Source organism: Theropithecus gelada, chromosome 14, assembly GCF_003255815.1.
Source record: "Theropithecus gelada isolate Dixy chromosome 14, Tgel_1.0, whole genome shotgun sequence".
In the NCBI taxonomy this organism is placed as follows: domain Eukaryota; kingdom Metazoa; phylum Chordata; class Mammalia; order Primates; family Cercopithecidae; genus Theropithecus; species Theropithecus gelada.
Window position 1 is genome coordinate 116473823 of NC_037682.1, and position 22801 is coordinate 116496623.

The 22801-nt window shown below is 48.2% G+C and overlaps 1 protein-coding gene across 4 annotated transcripts in view; it reads left to right on the plus strand.

Annotated features, from left to right (window-relative positions):
• PKNOX2 (PBX/knotted 1 homeobox 2) overlaps window positions 1-22801 on the plus strand; it is a 268399-nt gene that overhangs the window by 47290 nt on the left and 198308 nt on the right. For 2 of the 4 annotated variants that reach the window (XM_025358003.1, XM_025358005.1), the window contains exon 2: window positions 22548-22618. The exons of 1 other annotated variant lie outside the window; for it this stretch is intronic. The gene's annotated coding sequence lies outside the window, so the exon portion shown is untranslated. Of the gene's footprint in view, window positions 1-22539; window positions 22619-22801 lie in introns of those variants that run through there. One more of the 4 variants, XM_025358004.1, reaches the window with a different exon arrangement.

Sequence of the window (22801 nt, forward strand, 5' to 3'; positions counted from 1 at the left end):
GTGTGCCAAACGCGGTAGACGGGGAGCATTCTTTCTGGAGCTGGTAATGGTGGATTTGAGATCCTGGAAATCTCTGGGCAGGATGTCCTCTAGGATTAATCCTTCTGGTCCTCTCCTCCCCACCCAGGTGTGGTTGTGCCTGACGTTGTACCTGACGTGGCCCTGACAGGTCAACACTGGATGGGAAAATAGGAGGCAATTCTTTTTTTTTTTTTTTAGATGGAGTCTTGCTCTGTTGCCCAGGGTGGAGTGCAGTGGTGCAATCTCGGCTCACTGCAACCTCCACCTCCCGGGTTCAAGCAATTCTAGGAGGGGATTCTTAAAGAGCCTGTCAGAGCTCAGTGTTACCAGGGGACTACACTAAACAGGGAGGGAAGAGAGGAGAGGGAAAAGGAACTTCACAGCTGGGCTTTTTATATCCCTGGGCTGCTAGGTGGTTCCTGTGGAGAGAAGGCAGGATCCATGATCCATAGACCCAGCCCCTAGCTGGAGGTCCTCTTGGCTGGTTCTACAGTTAGGACCAATGGCCTTCCCTAGTTGCTCCCACATCCTTTGTTTATTTGTTTGGTGGAGATCTTGTGGGTAGATGGCAATTAAGGGTCTAGGCTCAGAACTCACTTGGACTTGGCCCAGGTCAACCTGGGAAGTAGACTTCAACAGATTGTGTGTCTACCTCATATGGAGCCTCTTGCCCTGCCATCAGGCCCAGGGCTCCCTTCCCCAGATCTTTGGGTCAGGGATGAAATAGTACAATTTTCCCTGAACTCCTAGCCTCACCACTGAAATTGTGTGAAGTTGCCCTCACTCTCGGCCTCCTTGGCCCACAGGCACTCCTCTGAGATGCCTTCAGCCCCCTGTCTTTTAAATCCAGGCTCTAAAATTTTATTCTCCACCATCTTCAAAATGCTGTCATCCTTTGTGGCGTCGCTTTGTGTCTAAGCCCCAAGTTTCTTCACATCTGTCATCTCTCCCTGCCCTTTGCAGAGAGTGTGGAGCTCGCGTCTGCGTCAGACATTAGACAAGCCTTGGCCTTCATCTTACCTTTGTTGTTTACCTATGGGATGACTTTGGAAAAGTCGCTTTGGATCCCTGACTCTCAGATCCCTCATCTGTTAAATGGGAATAAGACCATTTGAGGAACAGAAAATATGCTGGTTTTGAAAAATGCTTTGTAAGCTGTCAGTGCCACTGCCTCCTCAGGACAGAAGATTTTTGTGGTGGTGGTTGTTGTTTGAGACAGGATCTCTCACTCTGTCAGCCAGGCTGGAGTACAGTGCACAATCAGGGCTCACTGAAGCCTCTGCCCCCTAGGCTCAAATGATCCTCCCACCTCAGCCTCCTGAGTAGCTGGGACTACAGGCACACGCCACCACGCCCGGCTAATTTTTGTAATTTTTGTAGAGACAAGGCTTCCCTATGCTGCCCAGGCTGGTCTTGAACTCTTGGGCTCAAGTGATCTGCCTGCGATGGCCTCCCAAAGTGCTGGGATTACAGGCATGAACCACTGTGCCTGGCCCAAAAGTTAGAAAACACTTAAAATGTGAACATTTCAAATTCTACCACAATTCTGGCTACATGCGATCTGGGAGGAGGGTGAGATGGTGCGCACAGAGGAAAAAGCCCCAAACCACGTGTGTGGAAAGTAAAGACTAGGACTGCCTCTGCCACCCCGACCTCGGTCCTCGCAGGAGGGCCAGGGAGGGGTTTCCAGCACCTACTGCATGCCAGGTGCCCGGCCTGGCCTTTTGGCTCGACTATCTCACTTCCTCACGAAAACCTGGAGAGGATGTTATCTCCATGGGGGCAGATGATAGGACTGAGACCCAAAGAGGTTATGTCACTTGCCCAAGATCACAAAGTTAGCAAATTGTAGCATGGGGAATCAAACCCAGCTCTGCCTAGCCCTAAGGTCCAGGCTGTGCCATCCCATGTCAGGACCCACCTCTTGGAGGCTTCGAGGAGAGCTAGGCTGTCATCTGAGTAGGCTCCATGAGTGGCCACCTCCCAGCCCCACCTGCCCTTGAACCTGAAATTCTACCATTCCCAGTTTATTCCTCAGAGCTCAGCATTTCCTCTTGTGATTCGCTCTTGCTCTCCCCGTCTTTTGAATGCCCTACTCAGAGGGGTTGCTCTGGGGCATGGATTGGTGTTGTCAGCTCCTTTTCCTCCTGGCTGAGAGCGACAGCCGGAGTAAGAGGTCTAAACTGTGTACCTGGGAGGACAGCTGATCCTGAAAAGGGCAAAAAGGAAAGGTTCCTCTACCTAAGACAAATCTTATCCCCTTCTGAGTTTTGCCTGGGCTGGCCCTGCCAAGGTGCAAGTTGAGCCACACCCTGGGGACCAGCCTGTGAGGTCTGCGTCCCGCTGTCAGCACCTCCTAGTTAGCATCTGCACCTTCAATCCGGTAACACAGCCCCTGCCTGAGGGGTGGAGGGGATGGGGTACAACCTCTCTAACTCCTTGCCAACCCTTAGACACAGAGTCCTCCCCTCTCCACCCTCCTTCTCTTTTTCTCTCTCTTCTCTCCCCTCCCCACCTTGATGTGGACAGCTCAGCCCCTCCAAGGCTTCTGTCCACTCTGAGAACCCCTCTCTATCCATAGTGGCTCAAAGGGCCTTTTGAGAGGGGGAGCAGGCAGCCTATGGGCCTGGGAGGAGAGATAAAGGCGTGAGATCCCCCGAGGGCCTGCGGGGTCAGGGGCTGTGTATCTGGTGACTTCTGAATGCAAGCTCCAACAAAGAGAAATCTGTGGTGGGGGAGCCTCCGTGAAGGAAATAAAATCTCCATGAAAACAAACTTTTGTTGGACGCTTTCTCCTCTTGTTTTGGCAGCGTTGCTAGGTCCTGGGAGGGGAAGGCCACGTCTTCCGGAGCAGTTGGGAGGCTCTCGGATTGTCCAAATATCAGCTTGCTGCAAGAAGGCTGTTCTTCCCCGACCAGGAAGACGGGGCTTGGGAGTTAGTGCAGTAATCATTGGTTTTCTAATCAAGGCTAGAATGGCTGAAAGGCTGGGGGCCATTGAGAGGGCTCACGACTGTGAGTTTGGCGAATCAGCACTGTGTATGTTACAGTTCCGTGACTCAGGCTGACCTGAGATCCATTCGTGCCTTACTTTTCTCGCCTGTAAAATGAGCATAACTTGCCTAAGGTCATCCAGCTAGAAAAGCAGGGGCAGGCACAGGATATAAACTGCTATTTCCATGCCGGGGGCAGTGGCTCCCACCGGTAATCCCAGCACTTTGGGAGGCTGAAGCGGGCGGATCACCTGAGGTCAGGAGTTCAAGACCAACCTGACTAACACGGTGAAACGCCGTTTCTACCAAAAATACAAAAATTAGCCGGGTGTAGTGGCGCGCACCTGTCATCCCAGCTACTCGGGAAGCTGAGGCAGGAGAATCACTTGAACCTGGGAGGCAGAGGTTGCAGTGAGCCAAGATCAAGCCGTTGCACTGCAGCCTGGGCAACAGAGCGAGACTCTGTCTCAAAACAAACAAACAAACTAACAAACTAACTAACTAACTACTATTTCCCATTACCCTCTCATAAGTTAAAAGCAGAGACTGGAAGTAAGGCCCCGGCAAGACCGGATGATTAGGTCTTCTTCAGGCCTAGGTGGTCACTTACAGCGCTCAGTCGTTTAGTCTCTGCGTCTGGTTTTGCCAACACGAGAGAAGCCAAGGAATGGGTAAAGAAGGGCCTTGCAGTCCATGCTTGCTGCTGACTTGAATTGGTCAATTTCATTGCTTCTCCAGATTGATTTCAGAACACTAGGTCCTCAAAAGCTTTAAAGAATACAGAAAATGAGGCTTACCCCGGCTGTGGAGATGTTTTTACATTAAACAACAATATCTCTTTTTCACCTTGGGTCAGGTCCCATGAGATTAACTCCTTTTGTCCTGCTCAAGGAGAAAATCCTTAACTACAGCTGTTGTCTACCAGGGCTTAGAGGACTTCAGAGCCATGAGTAGCCAGAGGACTAAGGCAGGGAGAGGCCTGACCTGTGGTTTCGAGTCCGTCTGCTCCTGACAGGCCACAGTGTGACCCTGGGCCCTTCTCTGGGCCCCGTTTGCCTTCCCATAGACAGTGTCAGATGGGGTAAGTTGCTTTTGCCTCCACCCAGCAGGGAGAGGAGAGAGAAACTCAGGGCAGTCCTGGTAGCAGGGCGAGTCCTGGCAGATGCTGAGGGGGCCTGAGAAACCCGGCTGGGGAGGCATCGAGGCTGAGAACCCAGCCTGCCCCTTCTCCCCTCGTTCCCTCCCCACTGCTTTCCCTCTTCTTCAAAAGTGTTGCTCCTATGAGAAGGGGTGTGTGTTTTCCCCTGTGCTCTGGATGTCTGTGAAAACTGAGAGACGCCCAGGCAGAGGCGCCTTTCCCAGAGTTCTCTCTGCCCCAGCGCTCTGGATTGGGGAAGCCCTGTCCAGGGAAGCCCACTGCATTTGTGAAGGTGCTTCCTCCCTCCCTCCTCCCGCCTGCTGTCCCTTCAGCAGTCTAGCCAGGTCAGTCAGGGGCTAGTAACAGAGCTGGTGCCACTGAGGTCACGTGGCTGGCCTGAACAGCCTGCAACAGGGGGGCCTTGTTAAAGGCGTATTAATAGGTGAAGACTCCCACTGTTGACCACACGCGGAGTTCACATGGGGCATGTTCAGGCTCGGTGTGGCCAGGATGTGCATGTGCATGAAAGTAGGCAGGAGGCCAGGCTGGGAAAGGCTCCCCGTCCCCTCAAAACACACACACACACCCACACACACACACAGTCTCTCTCTCTCTCTCTCTCTCTCACACACACACACAAAGTCACACCCAGTCATACACACAGAGTCACACTCACACACATGCAGGAACACCCACCCGTGGAGTCACACACACAGGCATGTGCACACACACCCCTCCAGACAACAGCATGCTGGTGATAGGAGAGAAGCCTTTTCTAGGAGCTTCTCTCTCCACTCTCTCATCCCCTCCTTTCCCACTCCTGGATCTCTCTCCTTCCACGCTCCTCTCTGGTCACCTTATTAGGCTTAATCAGCAGGGATCACAAGTCCTAGATTTGCCAGACCAGCTCTCACTCCATGTAGTTTGCAGGCAACATGCGACAAGGAAAAGAACTCAGGCGGGAGCCCGGTGGGGCTGGGTTCAGATCTTCACGCTTCCACGTAGCCAGGATCATGGCCATGGACATTCACACTAGGCAGTTGTTAACTCCTCTAAGCCTCACTGCAAGGCCAGCTACAAATACTTCCTTGTGGGGTTGTTGTGAGGAATGTGCGTGGAAACAGGTGGAGGCCACCTAGCGCAGGCGGGCACACAGGAAGTGACAGTGCCTAGCGCAGGCGGGCACACAGGAAGTGTCAGTGCACATCGGCTCTCCCTCTGCGTGATTGCCCCATGAATATATTTTTGCTGTGTGGTCCTCATACTGCTGTTTGAGCTGGAAAAGAGACCCACCCTAGGGAAGTGTTTGGGGTCTACTTTGCGTGGACTTTTCCGCATTTACCTAGGGAGGTGGTTTTGAACCTAGGAGGGGGAATAGTATAGCTGTCATTTACTGAGCACTTTCTATGTGAGACAATTACACTAATTTCATCTTCACACTGGCCTCCTGATCCCTCCATCACAAATAAGGAAACTGAATTGCAAAGGGGTTAAGTAATTTGTCAGAATTCATGAGCTAGTAAGTGGCTAGGAACCCAGCTCCTAACCTCAACTTTCTGTTGCACTAGATGATTTGCTGTGGCACTGGGGACCCTGGCATAAGCCCATGCTGAGGCAGATGGCACTGTTTGATCTGGTGATTCAGCAGGTCACCTGCTTCTCCTCTTAGAGCAGGCAGATTTGGATAGGGCCTTTCTTCTAACTGCTCTTTAATGTGATGTGGACTTGGGTGGGAAGGCTTTGGTTCTGAGGAGCTGGATGCAGGAGGCCTGAGGGGGCATCTGTGGGAACAAACAGGATGAGACGGGGGAGCTCCATTCAGGTTTGCAAACCCCGTGAACACCAGCTTGTGCTGGCCCCCGAGCTGGGTACTGAGGATGCAGAAGTGAATAAGACCTTGTCTCTGCCTTCAAGGAACTCATGGGGAAGTGAGTGGGGTGGGTGCTCGGCCCTGTAAAAACATGCATGGACACTGGGGTTTGTGCAGCCGTAGAGAAGACTCTGGGTGCTGCATGGCAGTGAGGGGGCGGGGACAGGAACTTGTTCCGAAGTTTGCTTGTAGGAGGTGATGCCAGAACAGAGTGTCCTGGGAATTAGACAGCAGAAAGAGGAAAAGGGCACTCAGGGCAGGAGGGCCAGGCTGAGCAAAAGCGCAGAGGTGTCAGCAAGGCTGGGTGGTGTAGGCAGGGACAGGGTGAGAGCTAAGTCACTTGGATGATATCTTGCAGGAGATGGGGAGCTAGTGCATATATTTAGATGGGGAGTGGTACTGCCAGGTTTATATTTTAGAATATTGGCCTGAGCAGCAGTGCGCATGGATTAGAGGGGACCAGACCTTTGTAAGAAGAGCAGTCAAGATGTGTATCAGTTAGAAAGCCTTAGACTGTAAGTAGCAGCAAATCCAACCCCAAAAGGCTTAAAGAGTGAGGCATTTCATTTCTTATGTGTTATGAAGTTCAGTACCAGGACTGCTCTAGGGTTGGAGAAATTCAGGGGATCTATGACGTCCACAAGCACCCAGTTTCTTTCTCTGTCATCCTCGGGATGTTAGCTCTGTTTTCCACCTGGTTTTCCTCTGGGTCACAAGATGGTAGTGGCAGTTCCAGGTGTCACACCCATGTCCAGGCTGGCAATCAAAAAGGGTAAAGCACGTCAACTGCAAAATTATAGGGAGCAGTGGAGGCTGCAGCCAGTGGGAGAATGTTGGTTCTCAACCTGTTGGCATTCAAACTAAAAATTTTTAAAGTACCATCAAAAATTATAAGCAGCCTAGGCATGGTGGCTCTCGCCTGTAATCCCAGCACTTAGGAAGGCCAAGGCGGGCAGATCACCTAAGGTCAGGAGATCGAGACCAGCCTGGCTAACATGGCGAAACCCTGTCTTTACTAATAATACAAAAAATTAGCCGGGGGTGGTGGCACGCACCTGTAATTCCAGCTACTTGGTAGGCTGAGGCGGGAGAATCTCTTGAATCTAAGAGGTGGAGGTTGCAGTGAGCCAAGAGGACGCCATTGCATTCCAGCCTGAGCAACAAGAGCGAAACTCTATCTCAAAAAAAAATTATAAGCAAAGTTAAGAGACAATGACAAACTGGGGAAAAATTTTTACAACTCATATCACAGGGCTATTTTCCCTAATATATGAAGAGCTCCCCAAAATTAACAACAACAAAAACACAACCCAATAGAAAAAATAATGGGCAAAGAATGTGAACAGACTATTCACAGAAAAGAAAATATAAATAGCTTTTAACATATGAGACAATGGTCAACCTTGCACATAGTAAGAGAAATGCAAATTAAAACTAACCTGGGATACCATTATTCATTTATCTTTTAAATGGGCAAAAAGCCAAAAAATTTGATATCACATTCTATTGGCAAGGCCCTGGGGAAACACTGTCTTATGGTGTAAATCTGCACAACCCCTTTGAAAGGCCATTTCGAATACCATCAAAATGATAAATCATATGCCTTTGACCCAGCAATTTCATGTTGGGGAAATGATCCTAAAGACATTCTTGTACATACAGGAAATGACATATGTCTAAGTACATTCTTTGTAACATTATTTGTAATAGCAAAAGATTGGAAAGCACCCAATATCCATCAATTGAAGACCAACTTACTAAATTATGGAATTTCCTGACAATGGAATACTATTCATTTAAAAAGAGAAATGAGAAAGTTTTCTTTGTACTGATAAAGATCTCCAAAATATGTGTAAAAAGGTAAAAAAAAAAAAAAAAAAAAACTCACCAAGTTTCATAAAAAGTGTGTCTAAAAAGGGAAAAACAAGAATCTATATTTGTGTTTGCTTGGACAGGTGGGAGACAGGAATGGGAGGGAAACATTTCAGTGTTTACCTTCTTACACTTTTTGATTTTTGAACCATGTTCCATATTACCTTTTTAAAAGCAAAACAAAACACAAAAACACTGTGCAATTCCCACAAAATGTCTGGGGCTGCGTTCTGCCAAGAGCGGCTGATTTCCAACCCCTGGGCTCCGAATTACACAGTGGCAGTGGAGACAGAAGGGATGGATTTCAAAAGTCTTTTTTAGGCGTGGAATCCCCACCGGTGTGGTGTGGGATTGAGGGAGAAGGCAGAGGCAGCATCGGAGATGGCTCCAGACATGGGTACCTGGCGGAAGATGGCACCATTGTGAGATGGGAAGGCCGGAGAGAAGCATGTTGGGGGAGAAGGAAACAATGGCAGGTCACTGGGGCAATCGGCCCAGGGGAATCATTTCACCTCTTGAACCCAGTCTCTGCAGTTCTCCCGTCACACCTTACCTAGGATCCGACCTTGTTCTATTTCCCCATCCATCCATCCATACACAGAAGCAGTATTTCTGACTACAAAAGCAGAGGGGACATTCCTCCAAAGTTTCAAAGGCCAGCATCTGTAGCACTAGGGACAGGGCGGAGACCCAACCAGTGGACACAGCAGCAAAATCCTACATTCGCTGCTGGGTCAGTGAGGCTGCTGGGTCAGTGCGTCCCAGAGAGAGGGCAGGACTTTTTGTTCTGCTCCCATTTCTGTTCTAATTCTAATCCCAGCACTTTGAGAGGCTGAGGCAGGCGAATCACCGCCTGGCCAACATGGTGAAACCCCGACTCTACTAGAAATACAAAACATTAGCTGGATGTAGTGGCGGGCGCCTGTAATCCCAGCTACTTGGGAGGCTGAGGCAGGAGAATTGCTTGAACCTGGGAGGCGGAGGTTGCAGTGACCTGAGATCACGCCACTGCACTCCAGCCTGCGTGACAGAGTGAGACTCTGTCTAAAAAAAAAAAAAAAAAAAAAAAAAATTCTCACCATCTAATTGGCTCCCCAGCTGCTGCTGGAGTGGACTCTGGGGCTGTGAGCCTGGCACTGGGGCATCCCAGGAGACAGTGGACTATGTTCTACTGGGGTTAGTGTCCACCCAGGGGCACCTTGGTACTGATGGCAATGGGAGAGGTGGATGGGAAAGGGAAGCCAGGTGAGGGGAACTCTAGGCAAAATGAGCTTGAGGTGTGTGGCATCCATGTGATAAGTGCAGTGTGTTTGGGGCACATCTACCCTCTTTGGTGAGAACAGCAGTCTGCTAAGCAGCCTACCATGCTCCAGGCCCGTCTGCAGAGTTGGGGGTCAGACTGAAAAGTGGACCTGAGAGCTGACGGCAGCCACGTTGTTTGGTGTTGGAGGCATGTAAGTCAGTATGTGAGATGCTGCCACACTCTTGGTTTAGTTGTAGCTGGAAAGGATTAGAAGACAATTAATAAATCATATAGTGCCCTGAGTTTAAGTAACTTGTTATTATGGGCTGCATATATTTATTACGCTTCACTGAGCAACACTGGCACATTTCCTTCGACTGTCACACAATTTGTATGCAATTTGTTTCAGTAGGGTTTTTTTTTCAAATGCACATATAAATTATTAACCTGCATTCTTCAGGGCAGATTGCTGGAATCCCTCCTCCTCCCCCACCACCCCCTGTGGGTCTCATAAAAACTTCCTGTCCCCAAAAATGACAGTAGTGCCATGACCTACAGCCTACTGCCTGCCCGGCTGGGGAAGGGAAGAAGAACCACTTGCTGTCACCTGGTTGGGCACCTGAGGCAGAGACCTCACACGGTTAGGAAGAAATCGAATGTGTATTTTTGGGTGATTGGCCGGTGCCTGGAGAGGAACTGTTGATGAGAATCATGCCTTTCAAAACTGCAGTGAAAAGAAATCAGGGGGGCAAGCAGAATCGGCCCTTGAACAAAGCTGGGAACCTGTTGACCTGGAAGCCGGAAGCACTTCAGACACTGATGGCCCCAAACTGTTCCAAGTCTGAATGAGGAAGCTGAGCCCACAGAGGGGTGACAGCTGCCTTGGGGCCACGGCGATGGGTCCTTCCTCATCCTGAGCCACACTCCTTGCTCTCTTCCAGTGGGGAATTTTTTCTGGGACTGACACGGAGGCCTTTCCTTCAACCTTTCTCTGAGGTGCCCTGGGGGGGATCTTCTCCACATTTTTTTCAGGCTTGAGGCTATGTTGTCTTTTTGTTTGTCTTGGCAGAGCAGTTTGATGTTTTCATCATGTGATATTTTTAGTTGAACCCCGAATGAGTATAGCCCCTTCTCACAAAAATTTTCACCTAAGTACCTAGGGACTAGGTTAAAGAACAGTCTGACTGTCTTGCCTCTGCTCTTTCCAGATGCCTTTTCTAACATCTGTACAATGTGCATCTGTCAGGCACCTAATGTGTAATAGGTGCTCCTGGTGTGTGTGTGTGTGTGTGTGTGTTGCATCAAAAGGTGTCTCTGCTTTCATCTTGCTTTCTGCACTGTTGGGGTGACCCAGCAACTGGAGGAGTCCATGAGTGTTGAGTGAATGAACGAGCCTAGTCAGGAGTGAATGCAAGCAGCTTCTGAACACACCAGACAACCTACAGGAAGAGCCTGGCAGCCTGGAACCACCAAGAAGGATTCTCATCTGGGATTTTCTAGATGGCTAACGGTTTATTTCAAGTACCCTGAGGATGTTGTAAATATTACGAGTGGACATCCTCCCTGTGTTCTTGAGTAAATTACCTGGAACATGATTGAGCCTCATTTAATGACACATTGGGTTGCCTTTTAGCTTACTCCTTGGCCAACCTTCCATGCCTCAGTTTACCTTTTGGGGAAGCCCACACTCTTCCTCTTTCAGTCCTTTTTTTTTGAGACAGAGTCTCGCTCTGTCATCTAGGCTGGAGTGCAATGGCACAATCTTGGCTCACTGCAACCTCCACCTCTCTGGTTTTAGTGATTCTCCTGCCTCAGCATCCCGAGCAGCTGGGATTACAGGCACCTACCCCATGCCCAGCTAACTTTTTCTATTTTTAATAAAGATGAGTGTTGCCATGTTGGCCAGGCTGGTGTCGAACTCCTGGACTCAAGTGATTCACCTGCCTCGGCCTCCCGAAGTGCTGGGATTACAGGTATGAGACACCATGCCAGGCCCTCTTTTAATACTTCTAATCAGCTGAGGCTCAAGGTACCAGGTAACTTAGTCTGTTAGCAATATGTGTAAGAGCAGAGGAAAGACGCCATCAGCAAGAGCCTGAGACTTTTCTTTTTGAACAAGGTTCATAAACTTGAACGCCAAGATTACGTGGCGTGTACTTTGACTTCCAGAAGATAAACAAAACAAAACAAAACTGCCCTCTTTCCTCCAGTATTTTTATACTATGTTGAATCTAAGAAGCTATTGAATAGCTAAATCACACGCTGGTGAGGAAGGCATTTTTGGGTTAGAAACTATGACATTGCTGCTGGGAGGCTGTGAGTGAAGGCCACAAGGGTTGGTAAAGGCATGGTATCTCCTCGTTGGCTTTCAAGAGGGTCCCACTGAAAGTTCTCTGATTCAGTTATTTGAAGCCACAAGAAGGCAATTTAGTGACAAGAAGGGCCTCTTGTTACTGGCGGTCTCACACATGAGTCTTGACAAGGCAGCGGCTGCTGCGGCCTTACCCACACAGCTTTTCCCCTTTGCCCCTGGACGCTGCTAGCTCTTCAGTTGGTCAGAAACACAGCTGCCTTTGTGTCTTCTACTGACGGGTGTCTCCGGCGGACCTTCCTGCAGCCCAACAGAGGGCTCTTCCAGCAAGTCCTGCCTCAACAGGGCCTTCCCTGGCCCCTCCATGCCTGGGGAGTTGCCCCGGCCAGCCCATCCAGCCTGTGCCACCTGCAAGCTCTGTGGCTGGCAGGTGCCAGGTGGAGACTGTCAGCTGCTCAGGAGAGAGACTGTTCAAGGTAGTTACTGCTAGCGAGGGATCCCATTTTATCTACCTGCCATCAGAGTAATCTGTCCTCTGCTGGAGCCCCTTGGAGGAGCCATGCGCAGGTGAGGCAGACAGATGGCCATGCAGCCAGGGCGACTCTGGGTTGGAGATTGAAGCTGCCGGCCTTGCCCAGGAGGCGGAGGCCTGTGCTGTGAACTCAGGAAATCTCCCGCCCCTCCCGTGTTTATGGTGAAATCGGGCCTCCCTCAGAAAGGCAGTTTTCCTACTCCGTTTGTTCTCAGATTGGTGTTATACCCTGGAGCCAAATTAGTGGCTAAGAACAATTGGAAACAAATGCTCTTTCAGCATCCTGCTGTGATCCTAGATCCAGGTGGGGACACTGGCTGTCTTCTCCACTGAGCCACCCCTCCGCAGAGAATCAGCCGCCCAGAACCATTCAGCACAGCCAAATTCCCTCATAATCAGCCAGCACCGTACACATCTGCCTAACCTCAGTGAAACAAGCTGGAGCCTTGTTAAGTTATTTATGAAACAATATTCAGGACCTCCCCCCGGAGGCGAGTTAGGGAATAATGAATGGGAAGTGCCGTGGTGCCCTTTGGAGAGGCCTGTGGCAGGCCTGCTGGAGTGGGGACCATCTCCCTCCCCCGGGGGCTGGGTGCTGGGTGCTCCCTCCAATGGCTTTCGGTTGGCTGCCTGGACAGCACCTTTTCTGAGATGCCAATGACTGTTAGCTTGGCTTGGATTTGATAGCGAAATTCCTTCTACTTCCTCCAGCACTGGTCTGAGAAAGTGTGGCCTACCCCCGCCATGCCCCCTGTCTGGATGTACCTGCCCCCAAGGGGAGTTAATAGAAGGTTCTGAAACACCTGGTGGGGGGAACCCGCCCTGCAGGACCTACATAGCTGCTGAATCATACTTAACTCCCAAGTCAGCTGGTTGTCTGTCCCGTCATTAGACTGTGGGCTCCTTGAGGGCAGGGAACTGGAATTGTTGTTCATCATTGATCCCCAGCCTAGTGAAGGGTCTGATGCTCAGAAAACCTTTTGTAAATGAATGAAGGGAATTACTGGTGTGGCTTCCAATCCTGGACTTCTCCAAGTAAGTCTCCACCACTCTCTGAACGGTTTCTTCAAATGTGAAATGAGGAGGTCAAGATAGATGATCTCTAAGAGTCTGCCCAGGTCCAACCATCTCACTTCTAGCACTGACTTCTGCACCGAGCTGCCCCCGACTCCAGCTTCCCGACCCACTGCCTCTGGGCTGGCTTACCCCTGGAGGGCACAGCCCATGGTAGCAATGTCCCCTCTGGCCTGGCGACCCTGGCTTAGTCATGATGCAGGACTTCCAGTCTGGGGCTGGCTCTCTGGTGCCAAATACCGTCCTCTGCCTGTGCTGTTTTCCCCTGAGTCAGTCACTTTTCTCAGTCACACGGTTGAAAATTTCCTCCGAAGTAAAGCCGGATGCAAAATGAGGACTTGTTAGCACAAAGAGATGCGTGTGTTCTGCTCTGGGCTGCACCTCCTGGGTAGGTTGTATTTCTTTTTTTTCTCTGAGCTAGACCCTTCTCCACAAGGGGAATTAAAGGCCTCTTCATCTCCAACCAAATGAGGGAAGCCCAGGGATCACCCTGTGGCACTTTCACATCCCTTCCTCGCACTGCCTTTGTTCGGGAAGCAGAGGAGCGGCTTCTCGCCTCCTCCTTTCTGCCTGCTGCAGAATTTCTCTTGCTTCCTGTGAATCAACAACAGCAATATTTACTTGCACAAGACACATAATATTAACTTTTCAAAGTATATGATTATTTCATTTCATTTTTATAATATGTCTGTGTGGCAAGCAAGGCAGGAATAAACATCTGGATTTATTTGACTCCCCAAAGATTTACTGGTGTCTGGTCCAAGATTTCTTGGAATTGTAGAACTTTCTGGCTGAATGTGAACCTAGTGAGTGTCTTCTCCACTGATTTTTAACCTCTCAGGATATGTGGACAGCCTTGAAATCTTGGTAAAATCTGTAAACCTCTCCCCAGAAAAACTTACACACAAATACTATTCTGGATAAAATTTCCAGGGATTTGTGGACCGCTACCACCTTAAGGTTCTTCTTGCTCTGGTACAGCCACTGGGTTGAATAGATGAGGAAGCTCAGGCTCAGAGAGTTAAGGCAATGTGCACAGAGTCGTAACACTATCAGGACAAGCGCTGTCTCCTAGGTCCTGTCTACCCGCTTTCCAACACGCCAAACCATTACTGCTGTATCACATTAGGTGCCCAGATCCTCTCATCTGTTTCTCTTCCTCCTATTCCCCTCTTCTTTTAGATTTCCTGCTTATTGTTTTATTGCTGTGGATATACTTCTAGACGGTACAACTAGGAGTGTAGATACTCTCTTATACTCTTAGTTGGCCCCCTCTCTTACCCTCACGAGGCTTTTTTTTTTTTTTTTCCAAATCCTAAATCATTGCTCATTTTTCCAGCATCAGCTTTCTGGAGTTGCCTTCCCTGTTGGAGGCTGGCCCAGCCATCCCATCCTCAGGAACATAGGCCCTCCTCCCTGGCAGCCTCTCCCCTGACTTCTCTCCATTGGAGCTGGGAGGCTCTGGGTTCCTTGCTCTGTCTGTCAGGCCTTGGCTCCCTTATCTTCTCCTTGGACTGATGAGCTGCTCCTTCCCCTACTCCTAAAGATCTCAGGCTCTTTATTTCTACTATTCTTGATAGAAATTGGGAGACATTAGTGGTGGCATATATACATATTTTTTAATTGTGGTAAAACATACATCATATAAAATTTGCCATCTTAAGCATTTTTAAGCACCCCAATAGCTCTCAATGACACCCTGTACAGGCTGTCCTGGAGTCACCTGGGGGAGGGAGGGAAGGGGTTGCTAGATGGTACATGTCAGTAATGAGCCTTAGTGTTTGGTGACATTAAGTACATTCGCATTGTTGTGCAACCATCACTGCCATCCATCCACAGAACGCGTTTCCTCTTGCAAAACTGCAACTCCGTACTCATTAAGCAACAACTCCCCAGTCCCTCATCATTCACCTGAACCTCTGGAAACCACTAGTCTACTTTTTGCCTCTGAGTTTGACACTCTCGGTACCTCATACAAGTAGAATCATATAGAGTTCATCCATGTTGTAGCATGTGTGAGAATTTCCTTCTTTCTTAAGGCTGAATCATATTCCATTGGATGTAGACACATGCATGCCACACTGTGTCCATTCGTCTGTTGATGGACACTAGGTTGCTCCCACTTTTGGCTGCTGTGAATAAAGCTGCTATGAACAGAAGTGTACAAGTATCTGCTTTAGTGACCACTTTTGTTTCCTTTGGGTATATAGTATGTAAAAAGTGGACGCACATTTTTAAGGTGTCTTAATTATTCTCTGCTGTCCCTTAAGTCAATATTCCTTTTTCTTCACTAACGCCTTTTGAACAATTACTGACCTTACTGGGTCTGTGGCACCTGCCGCAAAAGGCACTTTCTCAGAGAGCCCCGGAGGAGCCACAGATAGCAGAAGAGACTTTCTACCAGGCTTGAAAGGCTCAGGAGGCCCCCTGCTGCCTCCATTGCTGGTCCTGGCTGGAGCTAGGTTGGGTTAGACGAGGGTTAGAACCCAGCTCAGCCATGTATCAGCGGCATGGCATGACCGTGGGTAGCGTACTGCACCTCTCCCCTCCTTTATTTCAAAATCAGTTAAACAAAAAAGATACAATAGCCTTAACATTCTAGAGCAACTCAGTCCTGCACGACCTTCCATGATGACAGAAACATGCTCTGTCTGAGCCGTCCGGTATCACAACCACTAGCCACGTGTGCTATTGAGCACTCGAAATGCGGCGAGTGAGGCTGAAGACTGAATTTACATTTCATTTCGTTTTAATTAGTTAGAATTTGAATTTTAAAAGCCACACGTGGCCATTGGCTACCTGACTGCACCATGCAGCGATAGAGGATGAAAATGGGTGGCAGTCATGCAGTCCATAGAAGGGGCTCAGCAAGCCCAGTGTCTGGCACATAGTAAGCCCTCAATAAACGTTTGCTGTTATTAGGTCTTATGTGTCTTGCTTTCCGGCCCACCACACCTGATGGCTCTCAATGACACCCCACACTGGCTGTCCTGGAGTCACCTGGGGGAGGGAGGGAAGGTGTTGCTGCATGGTGCATGTCAGTAATGAGCCTTGCACTGAATGTTTCTGGTCTGCTACTTTCCCTGGAGGGTCATGTGAGCTGGAGTGGTATGTGGCCTGCTTTGCAAGTGATTAACATGGTGTAAGCAATCTGCATAGAGAGAAAAAACCCTCGGTTGGCATTCCATTATTCTATTAGAGTTTCAGAGCCAGGATTAAGTGGACATGATTTCTTCCTATGGGCCATTAATTTTGTTTTATTGCTGGTCTGATGGCCATTACCCTTTTTTGCCAATGCATTCCCCCATTAGGTTTGTACAATTAACAAAATATGTGCTGTTAGGGCTTTGATAGGAGGAGTGGGATGGAAATAAAGGGAGGGGGTGCAACCGCTACAGAGTTGGGGGTGGGGAAAGTGTCTGCAATGAAGGGAGGCCTTCAGCACCTGCCTTCTGGCCACTGGCATTCCTGGGAAACTGCAGTAAGACCTTTCCCCAGCTCTTCCCCAACTAGGAGTGGAGGAGTTGCCCAGGTGAGAGGAAGGGACACTTGGTGGGTCCATGTGGGAGCAGTGCTGGCATTTCCTGGCCCTCCTCCTCCAGCCTGCAGCTGAGTACGGCACAGCTGAGAACATAATGCGACGCCCCCACCACCCCCACGCTATCACCTTGAACCCGATACTGCTCAGCAGGCAGTGTCAATCAGCCTCTAGGTGTCTGGCCCCGAGACTTCCGGGGCAACACCTGCCTTCTCTCTATGGGGCAAACAGGAGGACATGTGCCCAGTTAAAAGGAGGCCGCTGATACTCTCCGTCATCCAATGATCGACATGTGGAAATGCAGAATTGGCATGGTTAGGCCATACAATTTCTGGAGAAAAGTTAGGAATCCAGATTTCTAAATGTGAAATTTCACAAGGTTTAGATGTTGGCAGAATTTATAAAAACACTGGACAGGCAAGAGTCAACCTTGGGGCTGCTAGTTGGTGACCTCTGCCAGTCAACGAGGAGTCATGGAAGGGTATTAAGGGAGACGTGGACATGATTGAAATTGTGTTTTAGAAAGATTCCCAGGGCAGGGGTGGTAGGGTGGACGGGCAAAAACAGATTGAGGCTGGAGACAAGGAGAGTTGGGTCAATGCCAATGGGATGGGTAGAAGAGCAGTGATTCTTGTGAGGGAGAATTAGCAAGTCTTGGGTCTTGGTGTTTTAGCACCACAGAGGATGTCCATGGGGCTAGGGAGGCTTGCCTGTGAGCAGGCCCACCCTCATGCTCGAGGGTGTACCTCTGCTGAGACCAGGCCACTCTGTGAGCCCACACCACTCAGTGTATGTGAGTCTCTCCATCCCAGGCTTGTAGGGTAAATTGCTTGCTTCTGCCTAGCATAGAAAGGTCATAAGTGTGTCCAGTTCTTTCTCCCATATGGGATAAATATTAAGGTTAACCCACCAGTGCCAACATTCCTAAGAGGACTTCATGTTCATACTTATACTGACAGGTCCAGGCCCAAGAGTTGAGACTTGGCCTGGGCAGGGCCTGAGGAGTGTCACAGAGGGACCCTTTCCAGGTCCTTTGCAACTGGGTGCCCAGCACTGCCTGTGGTCCACGGGGCTGAGGACTAGTGTGGAATTAGCATCCAGGCCCACTGGACTTTGTGGAAAGCTGTGTAGTACCCTCAGTACTGGATACATAAGAGTCTCAGAGCCAAGAAGTTAGCACTAGGTAATTATATCTATTTAATTACGCGGCTATTGTGTCATTTAGAGCCTGCTGGTCAGGGTTCACAGTGCCTGACTGACAACCTCATGGAACAAGTGTAAGCAACTGCAAAGCGTTGTCAGGAGATGAGGGTATAGAGGTGGAACAGAGCAGGGACTCAGTGAGATATGGTGGGAGCTGCAGATATGCTGTTGGAGGGACGAATGGTCCATCAGGTGTTTGCTCCTGGAATGGCCTATCTCAGTCAGATTTTTCCACCCAAGTTTTGTTTCTCTTTTGGAAGCTTGGCTTATAGGCCTACAGAGGGCTTTGCAGAGGACAGGAGCATTCAGAGAGACTCTTGGTGTTCAAGAAGGAGTTGTCACAATTTGGTCCCCATCCCCAAAGTCTGGCTTGGGAAAGAATAGGAAAACGTGTCATGGGCAGCAGGATGAATGCAGAAGTCCTCAGTCTTCTGGATTTGCCTCTTTTTTTCCTATTGAGTTGCAGCCATTTCTTAATTAAGTTATTAATATGTCCTGGGCATTGCACAAAATGCTGTACATGCACCATCTCATTTAAAGGTGCTGCTGTTAGCACGCTTTTAAAGATGAGAAAATTGAGGTTCATAGAAGCTAAGGTTAGGTAAATGATGGGTCTGGCTTGAACCCGAAACTGACTCCAGCATCTTTACTCTTAACCTCAATGATATACCGTGCTAGCAAGAGACTTAGCGCCCTCCCTGAAGGGTTAGTTTGGGCACTCTCAGAGATTGTCAGATGTGGTTTTTTTTTTTTTCAAAGATCTAGTAGTTTAACTCTATCACTTTGCAGATGAGGAAACTGAGGCATACAATGATTAAAGTTCCTTTTCCAAGATCAAACAGTAAGTTAATAACGGAGTCAGGGCATGCACCCGTGTCTGGCTGGCCTCCGGTCTGGTGCTCTCTGTGTCAGACCTATGGCTTTGCTAAACCCCCAGCTCATCTTCCTCTTTACCTGGGTATACTTCATAGATGCCTGCACAGCTATCCTTGAGGATGCAGAGACAAGTTCTATCACGCTACCTCCTATGGGAAGCTTTCTTCTATCCCTCTCCCCACCTCTTTTCCAAATAAGCATGACCATTCAACTCCCTCCTCATTTACCATTTCATAAATTCACTCATATCTATAAATGTGGATTGCCAATCTCATTTATGATTCCATTTTATTTTCACGATGAGTAAGACAAGCCTGAGTTCAAATTCTGGTTGCATTATTGCACAGTTGAAAGGCTTCGCCATGATTATTTGCCTGCGTGGATCACAGACAGCTGGCTTTGGAAGGCCCTAAAACATCAGGCACATGGATGGTTCCCCAACAGGCATCCATGGGGTAGTGCCAGTCCAGGAAGACCTTTTCAGTGGTGCATACTGATGAGTGAAACATAAGTACAGTGTGTAGAGACTGCATGTGCCTACACACACAGGTGTACATGTGCAGAGAGAGAGAAAAATGATGCTGTATTTCTCAAAGGATGGCTCTTTATTGTGAGATTTTGCACTCTTTATTTTGGGGGAGTTGAATTATTTCATGAAATGATGGTGAGAGAAGATGCTATTAATATTTTATCAAAATACAAGTGTGTCAACACTATCAGTCTTCAAATGCTGTTCAACACTTTACTGATGGCTGAAACCCAAATCGGGGAAACATGCTTTGAGCAGCTTCTCACCCAGTGCAGGATTCTCCTCTCAGTGTTGGGAGTTCACTACCTTCCAAGGAAGCCTCGCTCATTTCTGGATGGTTCTCATTGCCAGAGAATTCTTTCCTGTGTTGAACTGCAGATTGGCTTCCGCTAACATCTAAAGTTAGTCCTAATCCTATCCTCTAGAGCAACACAGTCCCCGTCTCACATAGTTTCTTCAAATATTTGGAGGAATACCATGTGGGAGAAGGATTGTATTGCTTTAGTCACTAGAGCAAGGACCAGTGGTTGAAAGGGACAAGGAAGATACATCTCTAGTTTTTTCTCCATTATCTTCTGCCTCATGGCCTCCTAATAAATACTGAAAACAGCCACAACAGGAAAGATAGCTAACATTCAGCGAGTGTTTATTTTGTGTGAGGCAGTGTTCTAAGAACCTTCCAGTATATTAAGTAATTCATCCTCACCGCCACCCTCAGAGGAGGAGTTAGCATTAGCCCTATTTTATAGATGAAAAACAGGCATGGGGGCATTAAGTAATTTGCCCATGGTCAAACCAGAATCGAAACCTGTCCAGTGTGATTCCAGAGCCTATCCTTTGAACCACTAGACTTCTAACCCACAATTTAACCACTAGACATCTTCTCTCTCCTCTCTTTTCTACTTATCATTGTCAAAGTTCTTAAAATATGCTAAAACTACATATAGAACTAATACAAACTGGTAAGTTCAGAGTGGAGGAGATCATTCAACCCTCAGTTGGGTACCATATGGCTATTACTGCAAGCTATGATCACATTTAGTGAGTTTGGCAACAATATCACACCCTGGCTCGTTTTGAGCTTGGATTTAAATAAAATAATCCAAGTTTTTTTTTTTTTTTTTTTTTTTTTTCAAACTGGGTCACCCCATTCTGGTTTTTTTTTTTTTTTTCAATACATGTTTTAAATGTAAGAGTGGGATTTGGTATATATATTCCTGTCAAATCTTTTCTACAAAAGAGTCTGTAAAAAAAAAAAAAGTGGGTTTGCATGTGGATGAAGGATATACTAATTTTATGGTTTAGAGTAATGAGATTATGGGCATTTTTTCTTTATTTTCAAAATTATTTCATTTGTAGTTGTCATGATGTTACTGTGAAAGAAATAAAAGCCAGTAAAGGAAAAATGGACTTTTCACTTTTGGCCTGTTCTTTCAGCTTGCTGAAAGTTTTCTAACAATCTTGAATCTATCCCTCCAGCACAGTAGCTGCTTTTCTCAGCTTTGCATCATGTGCACCTGGAAAGTCTGCCATATCTTCTTTCAAGTCACAGGTGTCTCAGACGGACAGTCCCAGAGGGCAGGGATAGAACATACAGCTCCATGTAATTCAATCTAGAGACTTCATGTGCCAAGTTCATATCATGCTCAGTAGTAATATGTAAGTAGTTTAGAATAATACAAGTTGGAACCCATTGCCAGGCGAGGGTTGGTTCTGAGGTGCTGGTGGTGGCCTCTGGTTGGAATGATAAGAGTCCACCATTCAACATTTCAGCAGATATTTATTGAGAACCCAGCACATCCTGGGCACTCTGCTAGGTTCTGGGGATATAAAGATGCAGAAGACATGGTCCTTTTCCTCAATGGTTTGTAGTCCAGTGGTCTGGTCCTGCCTCTGAGGCATATCCATGAGCTATGAGTCTTGATCATGCAGGTGTAAGGAGACAGCCCCGGAGGAAGTGCCTTTGCCTCAAGGAAGTCATCATGAACAAGAGAGTCAATTTGGTTTCCTCAGCACATCTCACTACACCCCATCCCTGAATCTTCTAACTGAAATTCCACCTTCTTCCAAAAAGGCTTGCTTGTCTTAATTAAAGGGAAAGTACTAAAGAGGGCGGGGACATGTGAGGGTTTACATTATGTCAAGTCCTTGTTGAACAACCTTCCATGTCTCTGTGATCCCACAGGCTAGCCTGCCCTCTATTGCCTGACACTGAAACCTCCGAATGCTCTGGCCCCACCTTGCTGAGCTGGCATTATTCTCTCCTCTAGTGTCTTTCAGGCAGACAAGTCTCTGCATCATCCCAGGACCATCCATGCTCTTCTGCCCCTTGGCCCTTGCTCAGATAGCCCCCTTCTTTGGAATGCCCTCTCCCTCCCTCCCACCAGCCAATTCTTGTCTGTCCGGTCCACCAAGACACCATTCAAATTCCACCTCCTCATGAAAACCCCTTGAGTGCCGCAACTCTTGCAGACTTCGTGTCTCTGTGGAGAGAGAATAGGCATCGCTTCTGTACACTTTAGCACAACTTTGTATACAGTCTGGCCTTATTGGGGGTTCTTTTATGTGGGTGATCTCCCTTCCCCAGCAATGTGGAGGCAGTGCTTTTATAACAGAACCCATAGATTTTATTTGTGCTGCTTCAGCATGTGTGGATCACAGAGCAGACAACTGATAAATATGTGTTGACGATTTTTATTTTTACAAAATTGTTTTACTCCAGAAAGAGAATTAAAAGCAGGCAGACTTTTTTATCTTTCCTGTCCTGCCCCATCATTCTTCTCCATGCACATTTTTCTTCCTGCCCTATTGGACTCTTCACCTTTACTTGCAAGTTCTCATCTGCAGCAAGACTTTCATATTCCTGCAGGAGACAACAGGGTCAGTGTTGTTGTTTGCTTGCCTTTTGCAGCCTTCCCTGTCTAGATTGCAAAGTTTCATAGGAGCCTTTCTGCTCTGTTCCCCTGCATGGGGTATTCCAATAGGTAGGAGGCACCCGTAAATGATTATTACCTTGGTCAGCTCAGGGCACTTGACAACCATGAGCCTTTTCTCTCCTCTGGTAGCCCTATAGGGAAGGGAAATACAAGTCCTAAGAAATGGAGGCACCAAGCAGGTAGAGGAGGGCGTGAACCTCTCACTGCCCTGATTAGGTCTCTAAACAATAATGGTTTTGCACCAGGAGTCCCTTGCTAGGAAGCTTTCTCACTCAGCACTGCGGGCACATGCTGCCAGCCCTGGCCTTTTTCCTGAGCCAAACCCACCTCTGGGTTTACCCCCATCCCCACCCTGGCTTTCACTTCTGCAGCATCTTACACAGTCTATAAAGATGTTTTCTTTCATTGGCAGGTGAAGTCTGGAGCAGGACTTCTGAGGCTTTCTATCCTCCATGCCGCTCACTGGAAAAGGGGCTGTGAACTGTAAGTAACTTTGATTGGCGTTTTCCATGCTGACTCAATAAGGTTAGGGGTTAAAGACCAGCCCTGAACCTGATCTTTAACAGCCATGCATTGTGCAAGAGAAACACTCAACAAAGAGCTAGTCAGAATATAAAATACAGTGGAACTCTAATTAGATTATGTCTGAATGTGACAAAGAGGCCC